Genomic DNA, 13,175 nt, shown 5'->3' with positions numbered 1-13,175 from the left:
ACAAAACGGGCATGTCGTCCGCCGAGCATGAAGGGGCCGGCAGGCGGGATGATGATGCTGCGGCGGCGGCGGCGGCGGTGGCGGCGGCGGGGGGCAGCGGCGGGGGGCAGCGGAGCCGAGGCGGGCTGTGGCATGCGCCAGTCTCCGCGCTGGGGCCGCGGGTCCCGCCGCCTCCCGCGGGGGGATGCGCCGGCCGCGCCTCCTCCGCCCGCCGCGAGAAAATCCGCAGAAAAATCGGGCGGAGAAGAAAAAGATCAAAGCCGAGAGGAAAAAAAGCGAGAGGAGAAAAAGAGGCAAAAATAAAGGAGGAGGAGGAGGAGGAGGCGGCGGGGGGGAGGGAAGGAGGGGAGGCAGAAGAGAGTCGCCGCTCGCCCCGGCTTTGCCCAGAAAAGCGAGGAAAAAGGGAGAAATTCCCCGCCTAGAGCCGGCGGCGCCCGTGGCGGGGGCAGGCGGGCGGGGGCTGCCGGCGCCGCGCCGCCGTGCGCGGGTGCGGAGCTCGGCCCGAGCCGCGGGGGAGCCTCGGCCGCCCCGGGGCCGCGGCGCCCATCAACTCGCCACGCCGGGGAGCGGGCGCGGCGGGAGGGATGCGGTGCAGGGCAGAGCCGAGCAGGCAAAAAAAAAAAAAAAAAAAAAAAAAAAAAAAAAAAAAATTAAAAAAAAAAATTAAAAAAAAATTAAAAAAAAAAAAAAAAGCGCGAGCCAAAAAAGGCGTCTATTTAAAAAAAAAGGGTTAAAAAAAAAAAAGCAAAAAATAAAATTAAAACCTCAAAACACCAACCCTAAGGTTTGGACGTCGGTTTAAAGCATCTGTCACAAAAGAGGAGAACGAGCGCATCCAGAGTGTTGTATCCCTTTTTAAAAGCCCAGGTCGTCCTGATGTGGGGGTTTCGGGGTGGGCTTTTAATTTTTTTTTTTTTCCTCCTCCTTCTTTCCAAAGGTTTAATCCACACGGAGTCTTGATCCGGCTGCTACGAAGAGAAAGAAAGGAAATAAAGAAAAAAAAAATAAAAAAGAAAAAAAAAAAGAAAAAATAAAAAAAATGGGAGAGAAAAGTGGGGCTATGTCCCTTCCTTCCTGCCTTCCCCAGCAGCCGCGCCGGGCCGAGCCGGGCCCGCCGCTCCCGGCGGAGCTTACATGGGTGCGGGGGTGCCCGCCGGCCGCCGACCCCTCTCCCTGCTGCCGGCGCCTCTGCCGCGGTGCCTTTTTTTTGCTCTTCACTCCTCCTTCCTGCCTTCCTTCCCCTCCTCCTCCTCCTCCTACTTCTCCTCCTCCTTTCGTGGTGGGGTTTCTTTTTTTTTTTTTTTTTTTCTTTCCTCTTCTCTTCCCCTCCCCTTTTCTCCCCCCTTCCCTTCCCTCCTCTCCTTCCACCCCTCTCTCTCTCTCTCTCCGCAGTCAGCCGCCCTCCCCGCACCTCCGCCTTTCTTTCCGCGGGTGCGTGCGGGGGGAGCGGCGGCGGCGTCGCGGGGCGCGGCGGGAGCGGAGCCGGCGCGGTGCCTGCGCCCTCCCCCGGCTCCCCCCGCACCCGGCGGCGGCTTCGCAGTGCGCAGCGGCCCGGCCCGGCCCCGGCCCTGGCCCCCGTCACGTGGGCGTCTAGACACCGTGTCGCTCCGGGGAGGAAAAAAAAAAAAAAATAGAAAGAGAAAAAAAAAAAAATAAATATATCTATATATTATATTTATCTCCAACCCGCCCTTGCGCAAGAGGAGGCTCGGGTTGCGGAGAGGTTGTGTGGGTCTGTGTGTGTGTCTCCTCCTCTCCCCCACTGCTGTGGTCCCCCCCCTCTCGATGCCTCCCCCTCGTACCTGGAGCTGGGTGGGGGGTGCTGGGGAGCCCGGGGTATCCCCCCGGCCCCACACCCCGCGGGGAGCTCCCCAGGGCTGGGCTGTGCCGGTGCTCGCTGCTAAAATACCGGAATATTAAACCAAATCAGGGTAAACATTCAAAAAAAAAAAATTAAAAAAAAAATAATTTAAAAAAATCGGTGTGGCTCTGGGTTGGGAGGGGAGGGCACATGGCAAAAAGCAATGACAATAATAATGATAATAATAATAATGATATTAATGATAATAATATTTCGTGCTCTTACAGCACCTGTCACCAAAGGACAGGAAAACACACCACGGAGGCTGGGCAGGCTCCACACACGAAGCACAGAAATGAGGGGCACGCTCCGACATTCTCCTTACGGCCACCACCAGCGGTAACAACCCCTGGCACCCTGAGCGCTCCGCAGATCCCCCCCCTCCCCTCCCTTTCCAATTCTGGACCTGCGGGAGGGTGAGGAAAAACCGAGCCACCAAGAGGCTGCGCTCTCGTCCAGCCCTTGGTGCGCTCTGCGGCCGAGCTGGGAAGTCCGGCCAGACTTCCTAGCGCCAGGCTTGGCAGGGCGGCAGAAATCCCCAGGGGTCCCCGTCCTGCACGCACTCCCACGGAGGAGCAGCTCCTTTTTCACAGAACAGCCGCGGGCGGATGAGTTGCTTTAAGGTCACACTCTCCGAGGCAGTTATCGTGTCGGAAGTAGGAGCCAGGGCTCTTAAATCATGGCTGCTATAAGCAAGTCCGGGTCAAATCCAAAGCCAAAGACAAAATCCGAAAATTAATGCGCCCAACTAAAGGTGATGCGGGTAGGGCACGCTTAGAACTAACATCCTGTGCAGGCAGGGCATCTCTGGGGTGCATGAAATCCCTGGATCCCAAATTTGGGGCAGGCAGGAGGGCATCCCTGGGGTGCATGAATCCCTGGATCCCCGAATTTGGGGCAGGCAGGAGGGCATCTCTGGGGTGCATGAATCCCTGGACCCCTAAATTTGAGGCAGGCAGGAGGGCATCTCTGGGGTGCATGAAATCCCTGAATTTGGGGCAGGCAGGGAGGGCATCCCTAGGGTGCATGAATCCCTGGATCCCCGAATTTGGGGCAGGCAGGAGGGCATCTCTGGGGTGCATGAATCCCTGGATCCCTGAATTGGGGGCAGGCAGTGGGGTGCATGAAATCCCTGGACCCCTGAATTTGGGACAGGTAGGGCATCTCTGGGGTGCATGAATCCCTGGATCCCCAAATTTGGGGCAGGCAGGAGGGTATCTCTGGGGTGCATGAAGTCCCTGGATCCCTGAATTTGGGGCAGGCACTGGGGTGCATGAAATCCATGGATCCCTGGATTTGGGGCAGGCAGGGCATCTCTGGGGTGCATGAATCCCTAGATCCTTGAATTTGGGACAGGCAGGAGGGCATCCCTGGGGTGCATGAATCCCTGGATCCCTGAATTTGGGGCAGGCAGTGGGGTGCATGAAATACCTGGATCCCTGAATTTGGGGCAGGCAGTGGGGTGCATGAAATACCTGGATCCCTGAATTTGGGGCAGGCAGGAGGGCATCTCTGGGGTGCATGAATCCCTGGACCCCTGAATTTGGGGCAGGCAGGGCATCCCTGAGGTGCATGAAATCCCTGGATCCCCGAATTTGGGGCAGGCAGGGCATCCCTGAGGTGCATGAAATCCCTGGATCCCTGAATTGGGGGCAGGCAGTGGGGTGCATGAAATCCCTGGACCCCTGAATTTGGGACAGGTAGGGCATCTCTGGGGTGCATGAATCCCTGGATCCCCAAATTTGGGGCAGGCAGGAGGGTATCTCTGGGGTGCATGAAGTCCCTGGATCCCTGAATTTGGGGCAGGCACTGGGGTGCATGAAATCCATGGATCCCTGGATTTGGGGCAGGCAGGGCATCTCTGGGGTGCATGAATCCCTAGATCCTTGAATTTGGGACAGGCAGGAGGGCATCCCTGGGGTGCATGAATCCCTGGATCCCTGAATTTGGGGCAGGCAGTGGGGTGCATGAAATACCTGGATCCCTGAATTTGGGGCAGGCAGTGGGGTGCATGAAATACCTGGATCCCTGAATTTGGGGCAGGCAGGAGGGCATCTCTGGGGTGCATGAATCCCTGGACCCCTGAATTTGGGGCAGGCAGGGCATCCCTGAGGTGCATGAAATCCCTGGATCCCCGAATTTGGGGCAGGCAGGGCATCCCTGAGGTGCATGAAATCCCTGGATCCTCAAATTTGGGGCAGGCAGGAGGGCATCTCTGGGGTGCATGAAATCCCTGGATCCCTGAATTTGGGGTAGGCAGGAGGGCATCTCTGGGGTGCATGAATCCCTGGACCCCTGAATTTGGGACAGGCAGGGCATCCCTGAGGTGCATGAAATCCCTGGATCCTCAAATTTGGGGCAGGCAGAAGGGCATCTCTGGGGTGCATGAAATCCCTGGATCCCTGAATTTGGGGTAGGCAGGAGGGCATCTCTGGGGTGCATGAATCCCTGAATTTGGGGCAGGCAGGAGGGCATCCCTGGGGTGCATGAATCCCTGAGTTTGGGGCAGGCAGGAGGGCATCTCTGGGGTGCATGAATCCCTGGATCCCTGAATTTGGGGCAGGCAGTGGGGTGCATGAAATCCCTAGATCCCTGAATTTGGGGTAGGCAGGAGGGCAGGGATAATTTAAGTGCCCATTTCTGCATCCATTCACCTGAGCAGGTCAGGGATGCTACGAACAGGCCTGGCACTTGCAGAATCTGGATCTGAATTAGTCACAAAGTGGCTAGATTTGGGGGCAGGCTAATTAAATATTAATGTTTTGTACCTACCTAGCCAGGTACAAAATCTGCTCAAAATCCAGATAAATAGTTGGAAAAAATGCTGGGGAGGGGAAGGAGGTTATTTGCTGGCATCAGAAAGAATAATTTAGGAAAGCCTCATTATAAAGCTGGAGTCTGAAGAAGGCAATTGACTCCTTGCTTCACCTCCAAATAATTAAAGGTGTGAGGGGAGCCCAGAGCACAACCCTACAGCCTTTGGGTGATAGCAGGGGCCACATCAGAACAGTATTAGCATTTGGTTCTGCACATGCAAGAAAAGTCCCATTGCTTTTAAAACGATGCCTTCTGCACCCTGAAAAATGGAATTTGGGTAATATTTTTAGTTCAACAGCTTGTCCATTGAAGTGACCTCACATGCACTGGGGCTGATTTCCTCACTTCCTCAGAGAATCTCCATCTCTTTTCACGTATATGGTAAATCAGGAGGGGGGAGAAAAAAGAAGAGTTCCTTCTCATTCCAATATTTTCTGGTGAAAGACATGTTGGACGTGTCCATTAATCCATACATTATACTTTTTAATTTTTCAAAACTGGCCAGGCTGTTATAAATGTGATTAAAATCTCTCTTTTTTTTTTTTTTTTTTTTTTTTTCATTTCCCCCTTTGTAGCTCCACTTGCCTCAGCACTGACAACTACAATTATTTTATTGTCATGAAGAAAGTGACAAAAGGCACAATGTGGTGTGTGCTGTGAAGAGGTGGAGGACAGGAATGGGGTCCAGGAGTTAATACAATTTTTTGGCCTTGCCATAGGTTATCCAGGTGACCTTGGGCACCTGCCTCTCCCTGTGGGTAGGGACCTGGGCTTTGGCACCTGTGGTTTCCCATAGGTACAGCTGGGCCATCAGCACTTTGCCTGGTTTTGTGATCTCTGCAGGTGAAAATTGCCCCAGAAGTGCTAAATATTAAATGACTGATAAAGAACTGCCTTCCAATTAACCCTGCAAACTTGTTTAAACAGACCATATGTATGTGCCCATATGGAAAATACAGAAATAAGCATAATGAAGCTGATAAGTATGGGAACAGGACCTGGGCTGAGGAGACACTTGGAAAGCAGGGTGATAACCACAGCCTGCCCTGCTCTGGATGCATTGCTCAAAATGTCACCCTGGGCCAGAAACCTGTCCTGAAATGCATGAAGGGCACTGTTAATCCCTGAGGAGAAATAAAATATGTTTGAGTCATAGAATTCAAGAATTGTTCAGACTGGAAGGGACCTTAAAGCTCATTTCGTTCCACCTCGTCTGTCAGAGCTGGGACACCTTCCACCAGACCAGGTTGCTCCAGCCCTGTCCAACCTGGCCTTGGACTCTTCCAGAGATCCAGGGGCAGCCACAGCTGCTCTGGAAAACCTGTGCCAGGGCCTCCCCACCCTCACAACCAAGGATTTTTTTTCCTTCCACATAGCCTGAATCTCCTCTAATTTAGTTTAAAACCATCACCCCTTGACCTGTCACTTCAAGCCCCACTAAAAAAGTCTATCCCCGTCCCTCTTCTAAGCCCCTTTTGAGAATTGAAGGGATTTATACGACGTATTGCATTTGTATAATGTGTTTGCCCAGCGCATTGCATCCCTCCTGCCAAACACATTAGGTCCTGGATGTAAAATCCCGCCGAGCCCACCCTCCCCAGCCCCGGAGCACTGTTAACCTAATTGTTTTGCTAACAGCACCAGGGTGTGAGACTCACCAAAGGCACTTCCAACAAAGGGGATAAAACCAGACTTGGGGAAGAAGAAAAAAAAAAAAAAAAAAAAAAAAAAAGCCACGAAAACCCTTTTCCTGACATCATTACCGGGTACAAACAAACAGAGCTGATCCCTCTTCATACACTTTCCAGGCGAGGGTCAATAACAAACACACTTTGCTCTTTTGGGGGTATGTCTCTCCTTTTCACAGCAGTGAAAAGGCAGTCAGGGGAGGTAAGAGAGAACAAGCCAGGCTGAAGGCAGGGCAGAGGCAGCGCAGGCTGGCTTCTGGCACTCTCCCATCCTTTTGTGCACATTAGGAATAGCTAAGCTTGTGGCCCTGCTTCTATTTTTATGCATTATTTTGAGAGCAGAGCTCTCAAGCAACGTTCAAAGTCTGGGTTATGAAGCCGGTTTGGCTGTAACCAGCCTCCTTCCACTCCAGCAGCTCATGTCAAGAGAGCAGATTCAAGCTATGAGACCCAAGAAAAGCATTTTTCAGGCAGCCCCTCTGTGTGGTGAGGGGCACGGGGGACAAGGATCTCCTGCTCACTCCTGTCACACAGCCCTGAGAGATAAAATCACCATCTAGTGCTGGTGCTCCTGGCTGCTGGTGGCCATTCCAGGGCTGGAAAAGGATTCAGTAAAAGTGGGTACAAGGGGAAATCCACTGCACACACCTCTGGGGTCTGACAGCAGAGAGACATGGAGCTGCTGGAATGAATCCAGAGGAGATGCTGCCAGGGCTGGAGCCCCTCTGCTCTGGAGCCAGCCTGGGACACCTGGGGCTCTTCACCTGCACAAGAGAAGGCTCCAGGCAGAGCTCACAGCCCCTGCCAGGGCCTCAAGGGGCTCCAGGAGAGCTGCACAGGCACTGGGGACAAGGCCTGCAGGGACAGGACACAGGCAGTGGCTTCCCAGGGCCAGAGGGCAGGGCCAGATGGGATGTGGGGCAGGAATTGGTGGCTGTGAGGGTGGGGAGGCCCTGGCACAGGGTGCCCAGAGCAGCTGTGGCTGCCCCTGGATCCCTGGCAGTGTCCAAGGCCAGGTTGGATGGGGCTTGGAGCAACCTGGGATGGTGGAAATTGTCCCATGGAAGAAAGGATTGGAATTTCCAACCTGCACCATTCTGTGAGAAAAATCAGAAAAAAAAAGCCTGTTGAGATGAGATGTATCCTTGCCTGTGCTCACCAGCCAGGGGTAAAACCATTCCTCTCTCCAGCCCTGGGGGTTGGGCCATCCAAATCAAATGTCCATCAGTGACTGACAGGGATCAGTGCTGTCCCTGGGGGGCTCATTCCGACATGGGAATATTTTCATTCATCAGGGCACCCTCACAAATGCCTGACTCTGACTGTGTGCTTTGCTGGCTGAAATTTTGTTAGATTTAGGAGCTGACCACACAGATGCTGTAGTGTTTAGGTTTAGCTAGAAAGGGGTTAAACACAGTGCACTCTACCTTATGCCAACATAAAGGAAAATATACACATAAAGTGCACATTAAAACTGTATGTCTCCCTAATTTTAGTAGGAGAATTTGCTGTTTGCAATGCAAGATGCTGGTGTGACCATCTCCATCCAAGAGGAACATGGATGGTGCGGGGATCAGAACCCACTGTGCTGCAGGAAAAGGAAGAGTGAACATGGGCTGCTGCCAGAGGGAAAGTGCTGCTGGCAAAAGGGATCTGGTGTCCCATGGAAAGCCAGGCTGGGTCACAGGAGCAGTGCCTGCCCTCCCTGGCCTCTCTGGTGGTCACTCACTGACACTCTCACTGTCCACAGAGCTGCCACCCCTCTGCCCCTCAAATAACCCGTGGCAGCAGTGCTGTGTCACCAGTGGGGCCAAGGGTCAGCCCAGCTCCTGATGAATGTCACCAGTGGGATTTATGGCCAGGAGGTGAGAGGGATTTAGGTCAGACAGTCTGAGAGGGGATGATGGTGGAGCTGGGCAGGAGAACACGGTGTCGTTTGGGAGCCACAGGCCAGGCAGAGGAGACACAGGGCTGTTGGAGGGAAAATGTAAAGGGAAGGAATGGAGACAGCTGCAATATTTGATTTTACAGATAAAGGAAAGCTCGAAAATCCCTTTAGTTGGGACATGCTATGCTGAGGAAAAGGCTGGCTTCTTCCTCCAGCAGTCCAACCCAGAGATCCCAGTGCCTTTGGCATTTCCTGGCACCTAGCTCCTTAGGATCTAGCAGAGTCTGAATCAATGTTAATACAAAATATGTGATGCTAATGCACCACCTCAGATGTAACTCTTCATCCATATTGTACCTGTACTTGTGTGTTTCAGATGTCCAAATTATTAATGTAAATTTTCAGATTTGTTTTGGTGCATAAACTCTCAAAAAATGAATTTTTTCTTTCTGTAGCAGCAAAGTGGCTCTGCTGGAACAGTTTAAAGACAAGCACCAGTATAGCTGGTGTCCCTCTTTCAGTATTTCAGTTTCAGTAGCATAAGATCAAAGTCCTCTTTATTTCAGCTAAGTACATTGGCATGAGCTGCAATGTTTTATTTGTAGTTACCTATGGGGATCTCTGGATCAGACAATGGGGTGGGTGGAAAGAACTGGGGCTGACAGGAGAAATAGGGGTATTTGTTACCCTGTGATTCCTCCTCCTGACACCTCAGAGGAGACAGAGACTTTGTGGTTTCAGCCACACTTTCCTGCAGACCTGCCCATGGCAGGGAGATTGGAACCAGAGGATCTTTAAGATCCCTTCCAACCCAAACCACTCTGTGCTTCCACAATTCCAGGACCTCAGGCTGCATCCCAGGTCGGGATCCACGACCTCCTGGATTCTGGCACACACAACATTGCAACACCAACGCCCAGGAGCGCTGGGGAAGGGTGGGGTGTGTCCATCACTGAAAAGAGGCATTTTAGTCCTAATGTTATCAAGTCGATCCCTGAATTCTGGCTCTAGGGGAATTTATCAGCTCCTGAGAGATGGGCTACTCAGATGCAGCCACAAGGCAGGGATGTGCCCTTCCTCTCACCCAGGAGAGGAGGCTGAGGTGTCACTGCCTGCAGATCAGTTTACCGGCGGGAGGAGCCCACAACGCCCTCGCTAAAATCAAACAAAACCGCCCCAAACCCATTTTGGCAGAAGGAAACAGTTGTAAAAGGGATGGGAGAGTAGCAAGCAAAGCGAGAGGAAAAAACTCCAGCTTCTGTGTTTCCTATTGCTGGCAGGTAGAGGTGTAATTTTGGAGTTCCTTCCTTTTTAATGGGGTAGGTCGTAACCTTACCATCATTTATGTGTCTCTCTGTATTTATTGCAGTGGCCTGGCCAGATGCACCGTGGAGCTGATTTCTCTCCCTCAAACATTAGTCACGTCCTCTCAGATGGCAGTACAACAGACTTTACCAAGCAAAATTCCCGGTGACGCCACTGGGAATTTTGTCCAGTCAGAGACAGGGACTGGCCCCTTGTAAAATGAAAATCCCCATGTTTATGGCGAGTTGTTCAGCATCAGTGTTCCTCTTTCTGACCTACAGCTTGACATAAAAAAAAAAAAAAAATCTAACTATCAGACATCTGCAATCAAGGACTTTATGAAGCCCTGACCTTTTATGAGTATCACAGTTACACTGCACAACATTCAAGGAGCACAGTTTGGATTTCTTGCCCTCAAATCCAATACAAATACTCACTTAAAATACAAATACTCACTTAAAATAGCAAAATTGCTAAATTCTTCTTTATATTCCAGCTCTCTGGGAGCATTATAGGTCTAGATTACAATATTTTGGGGTTACATATTTTATGCCTTTTTGAGTTGTGTGAGAGAGAAGGGAGAAGATGCATGCAAATAATTAAAAGATGCCTCAAAATCACGACAGGTGAGGCAAGTAATGTCTTTTATCTGCAATGACTTAGTCAAAAAATACCTGCATGGGTAAAAAAAAAAAAAAAAAAAAAAAGAGAGAAGGTAGATGCTCTTCTAGGAGGACACAATTGAGAAGTGAAGCATCGTTTTTCAACAGTAATGATCCAGGTGGAGTAATTAACCACTGGTTGTGGTGGAAGTTTTGTCAATAATAATTGTGAAATGAGGTTTTGGTGGTATTCAGCAGATGAGCTCCAGCTGGTTTAAACCTGTACAGATGCAGGGAGCCTTTCTGCCCCGAGTTACTCAGGTGGGTAGTCTAGACAGCAGGAATAGCTCTTCATACCCGATAATTTATTAATTAGCAGAGCCAGCGTATTAAAACAGATAATTGAAAAGTCCTCATTTGTCTAAATGTAGGGTTGGGGATTCTTTAATAACTTTTTACAAATATTAAACCCAACTGAAATGCTTTCATGACAGTCTTGCACATGGCTTAGTTCCAGGAAATGGAACCTGCTGGGAATTGATTTTTTTTTTTTTTTCTGTGAAATTTCCAAGTGATGGAAATTGCTTGAGAATGGGAGAGTGGCTAACACTAAAATAAAACTGAAACTCTGTCTGATAGTCACTGCCTTCAGGATGAGAAAATTTCTCTCAACCTCAAGTAAAGGGAGTTTCAGGCAAACAAGAAATATAGGATTGGACAGGAACTGACTTCCCTGATTTCACAATCCAAATTGCATAAAGTGAAGAAAAAAAAAAAAAAAAAAAAAGAAGTATTAGAAGTAAAGTGTAATTTAAAGATTGGATTTTCAAAAGCACATTACCCAAACCTGCACATTCATTTTATCTGGAGGGAAGAAGGCACGGCATCTGATAGCAATGATTAATCCAAAGGAGGCCCAGACTTGTTCTCTTCATTTAAGAGGAAAAATTGCATATTGTGTGAGGAGGTAAAAACAGCTGTACTGACTGAGATACCTATAGCTCTTCTAGAGACTGCAGAACATGGCTCACCATCTCCCATTTGTGTTAATATCTGAGTTTTTTTGGGTTTTTTTTTTTTTAGATATAAAAGTAACTTTAGGTCTGAAATATCCAAAGTGTATTGGAGACACCTTTTTTTTTTTTTTTTTCTTTTTTTTTTCTTTTTCTTTTTTTTTTTTTTTTTCTTTTTCCATTTTATGGGTTTTGGGGGTTTGCTGACATAATTTAATGACACAAAGTCAAACCACCCAACACCACATATGGAATAGAGGAGAAAACTGATTTACAGCAAAGAGGAAAAGTTCACTGTAATGGATCCTATGCTAATTGTGCCTTCAAATTCAGGGAAATATCTTTGATATTGAAGGGTATATCAATTACAATCAGCAAAATTAAAAAGGTTTTTGGTTGCTGGTCCTAGTGAGGATACTTAATTGTGAGCTGGTCCCAATGCTCTCCAACACTCACCTACCTCCCAAATCACAGAGAGAGGGAAGAGCACTTCACAAAGAATTAAAGGATGACTTTATAGCCATTGTTTAAAACCATAATTAACACCATGTTTAAAGCAAAAGTGAGACAATTACCACCTCCTGAAGCCCTTAAGAAATCCGAGCAGCGCATCTCCTGCCAGACTTTCTGATATCACAGGCACCATAAACAGAGCTCTGCAAGACCCATCCCATTCACAGCCCCGACAGCTATTGTCTTGAGGTGCTAAGTATTATTATTATTACCACTATTACCCTCTCTGCTCGTGGTGATGTGCTAGGAAGTCAGCAGCACGGGTTTCTCAAGGTCTTACTGACTCCTGCAAAGAGCAGCCTCACCTCCAAAGGATGTGTTGCCAGTGGCAGTGCAGAGCTCTCAGGGCTGCTCCACCAGGACTCGGTGCTTTAGGAAGATCACAGGATCCTGGGATGGTTCGGGTTGGAAGGGATTTTAAAGCCCATCCAGTCCCACCCCCTGCCATGGGCAGGGACACCTTCCACTAGATCAGGTTTCTCCAAGCCCCATCCAACCTGACCTTGGACACTTCCTATGATAAAAAGGACAAAGACAGCAAGGTCTGGGCTACTTGGGTCACAGCTAGAAACATCATGACACATTGTCCCCGTCCCCATGGTGAGCCCTAAGTGGAGCCTCAGTGCATCACCTCCCTCTGTCTCACATCTGTCTGCACAACAGCAGGTCAGGTAAATTGGTACCGCTCTGAAAGCGCCTTTAGTCCGGGCTAGTTAAACTGTTCTGCAACATATTCATTACAGAAAAATGTGGTAAATTAGATTAGTGAAGCCAGAGAAGCTCCCTTAATTGCTTTGACTTGCCGGGAACACAAAACTACTCAGAGTCTCAGAAGAAAGGATTCATTTTCTGTACATCTGAACTATTTTAAGTGCTACCTCTCTGCCTACAGAGTCCTGCTGCAACTCACACCCTCAGTCCCCATCAGGGCTCTTACACAACACTGGCTGGGATGCACCTCTGGGATAAAGGATGTGAGCCATGCCACAACTCCAGAGCATCTTGCAGTTGAACAAAGGGAAATATGTGGCAATATGTATAAAATCACAGTATTGTTTAGGTTGCAGTATCCCTCTGAGATCACTGAGACCAACTATAGCCCCAGCACTGCCCAGGCTACCACTATCCCCTGTCCCCAAGTGCCACATCCACATGGCTTTTAAATCCCTCCAGGGATGGCAACCACAACACTTCCTTGGACAGCTGTGTCAGAGCTGGGCAAACCTTTCCATGGAGGAATTTTGCCCAATATCCAACCTCCCCTGAGCCTCCCCTGGCCCAGCCTGAGGCCGTTCCCTCTCCTCCTGTCCCTGTTCCCTGCGAGCACAGCCCGACTCCCCCCGGCTGTCCCCTCCTGTCAGGGACTTGTGCAGAGCCACAAGGTCCCCCCTGAGCCTCCTTTTCTCCAGGCTGAGCCCCTTCCCAGCTCCCTCAGCCTCTCCTGGGGCTCCAGATCCTTCCCCAGCTCCCTCAGCCTCTCCTGGAGCT

The sequence above is a fragment of the Zosterops lateralis genome, assembly GCF_965231275.1.
Source record: "Zosterops lateralis genome assembly, chromosome: Z".
Lineage (NCBI taxonomy): Eukaryota > Metazoa > Chordata > Aves > Passeriformes > Zosteropidae > Zosterops > Zosterops lateralis.
Note: the sequence above shows the minus strand (reverse complement) of the source record.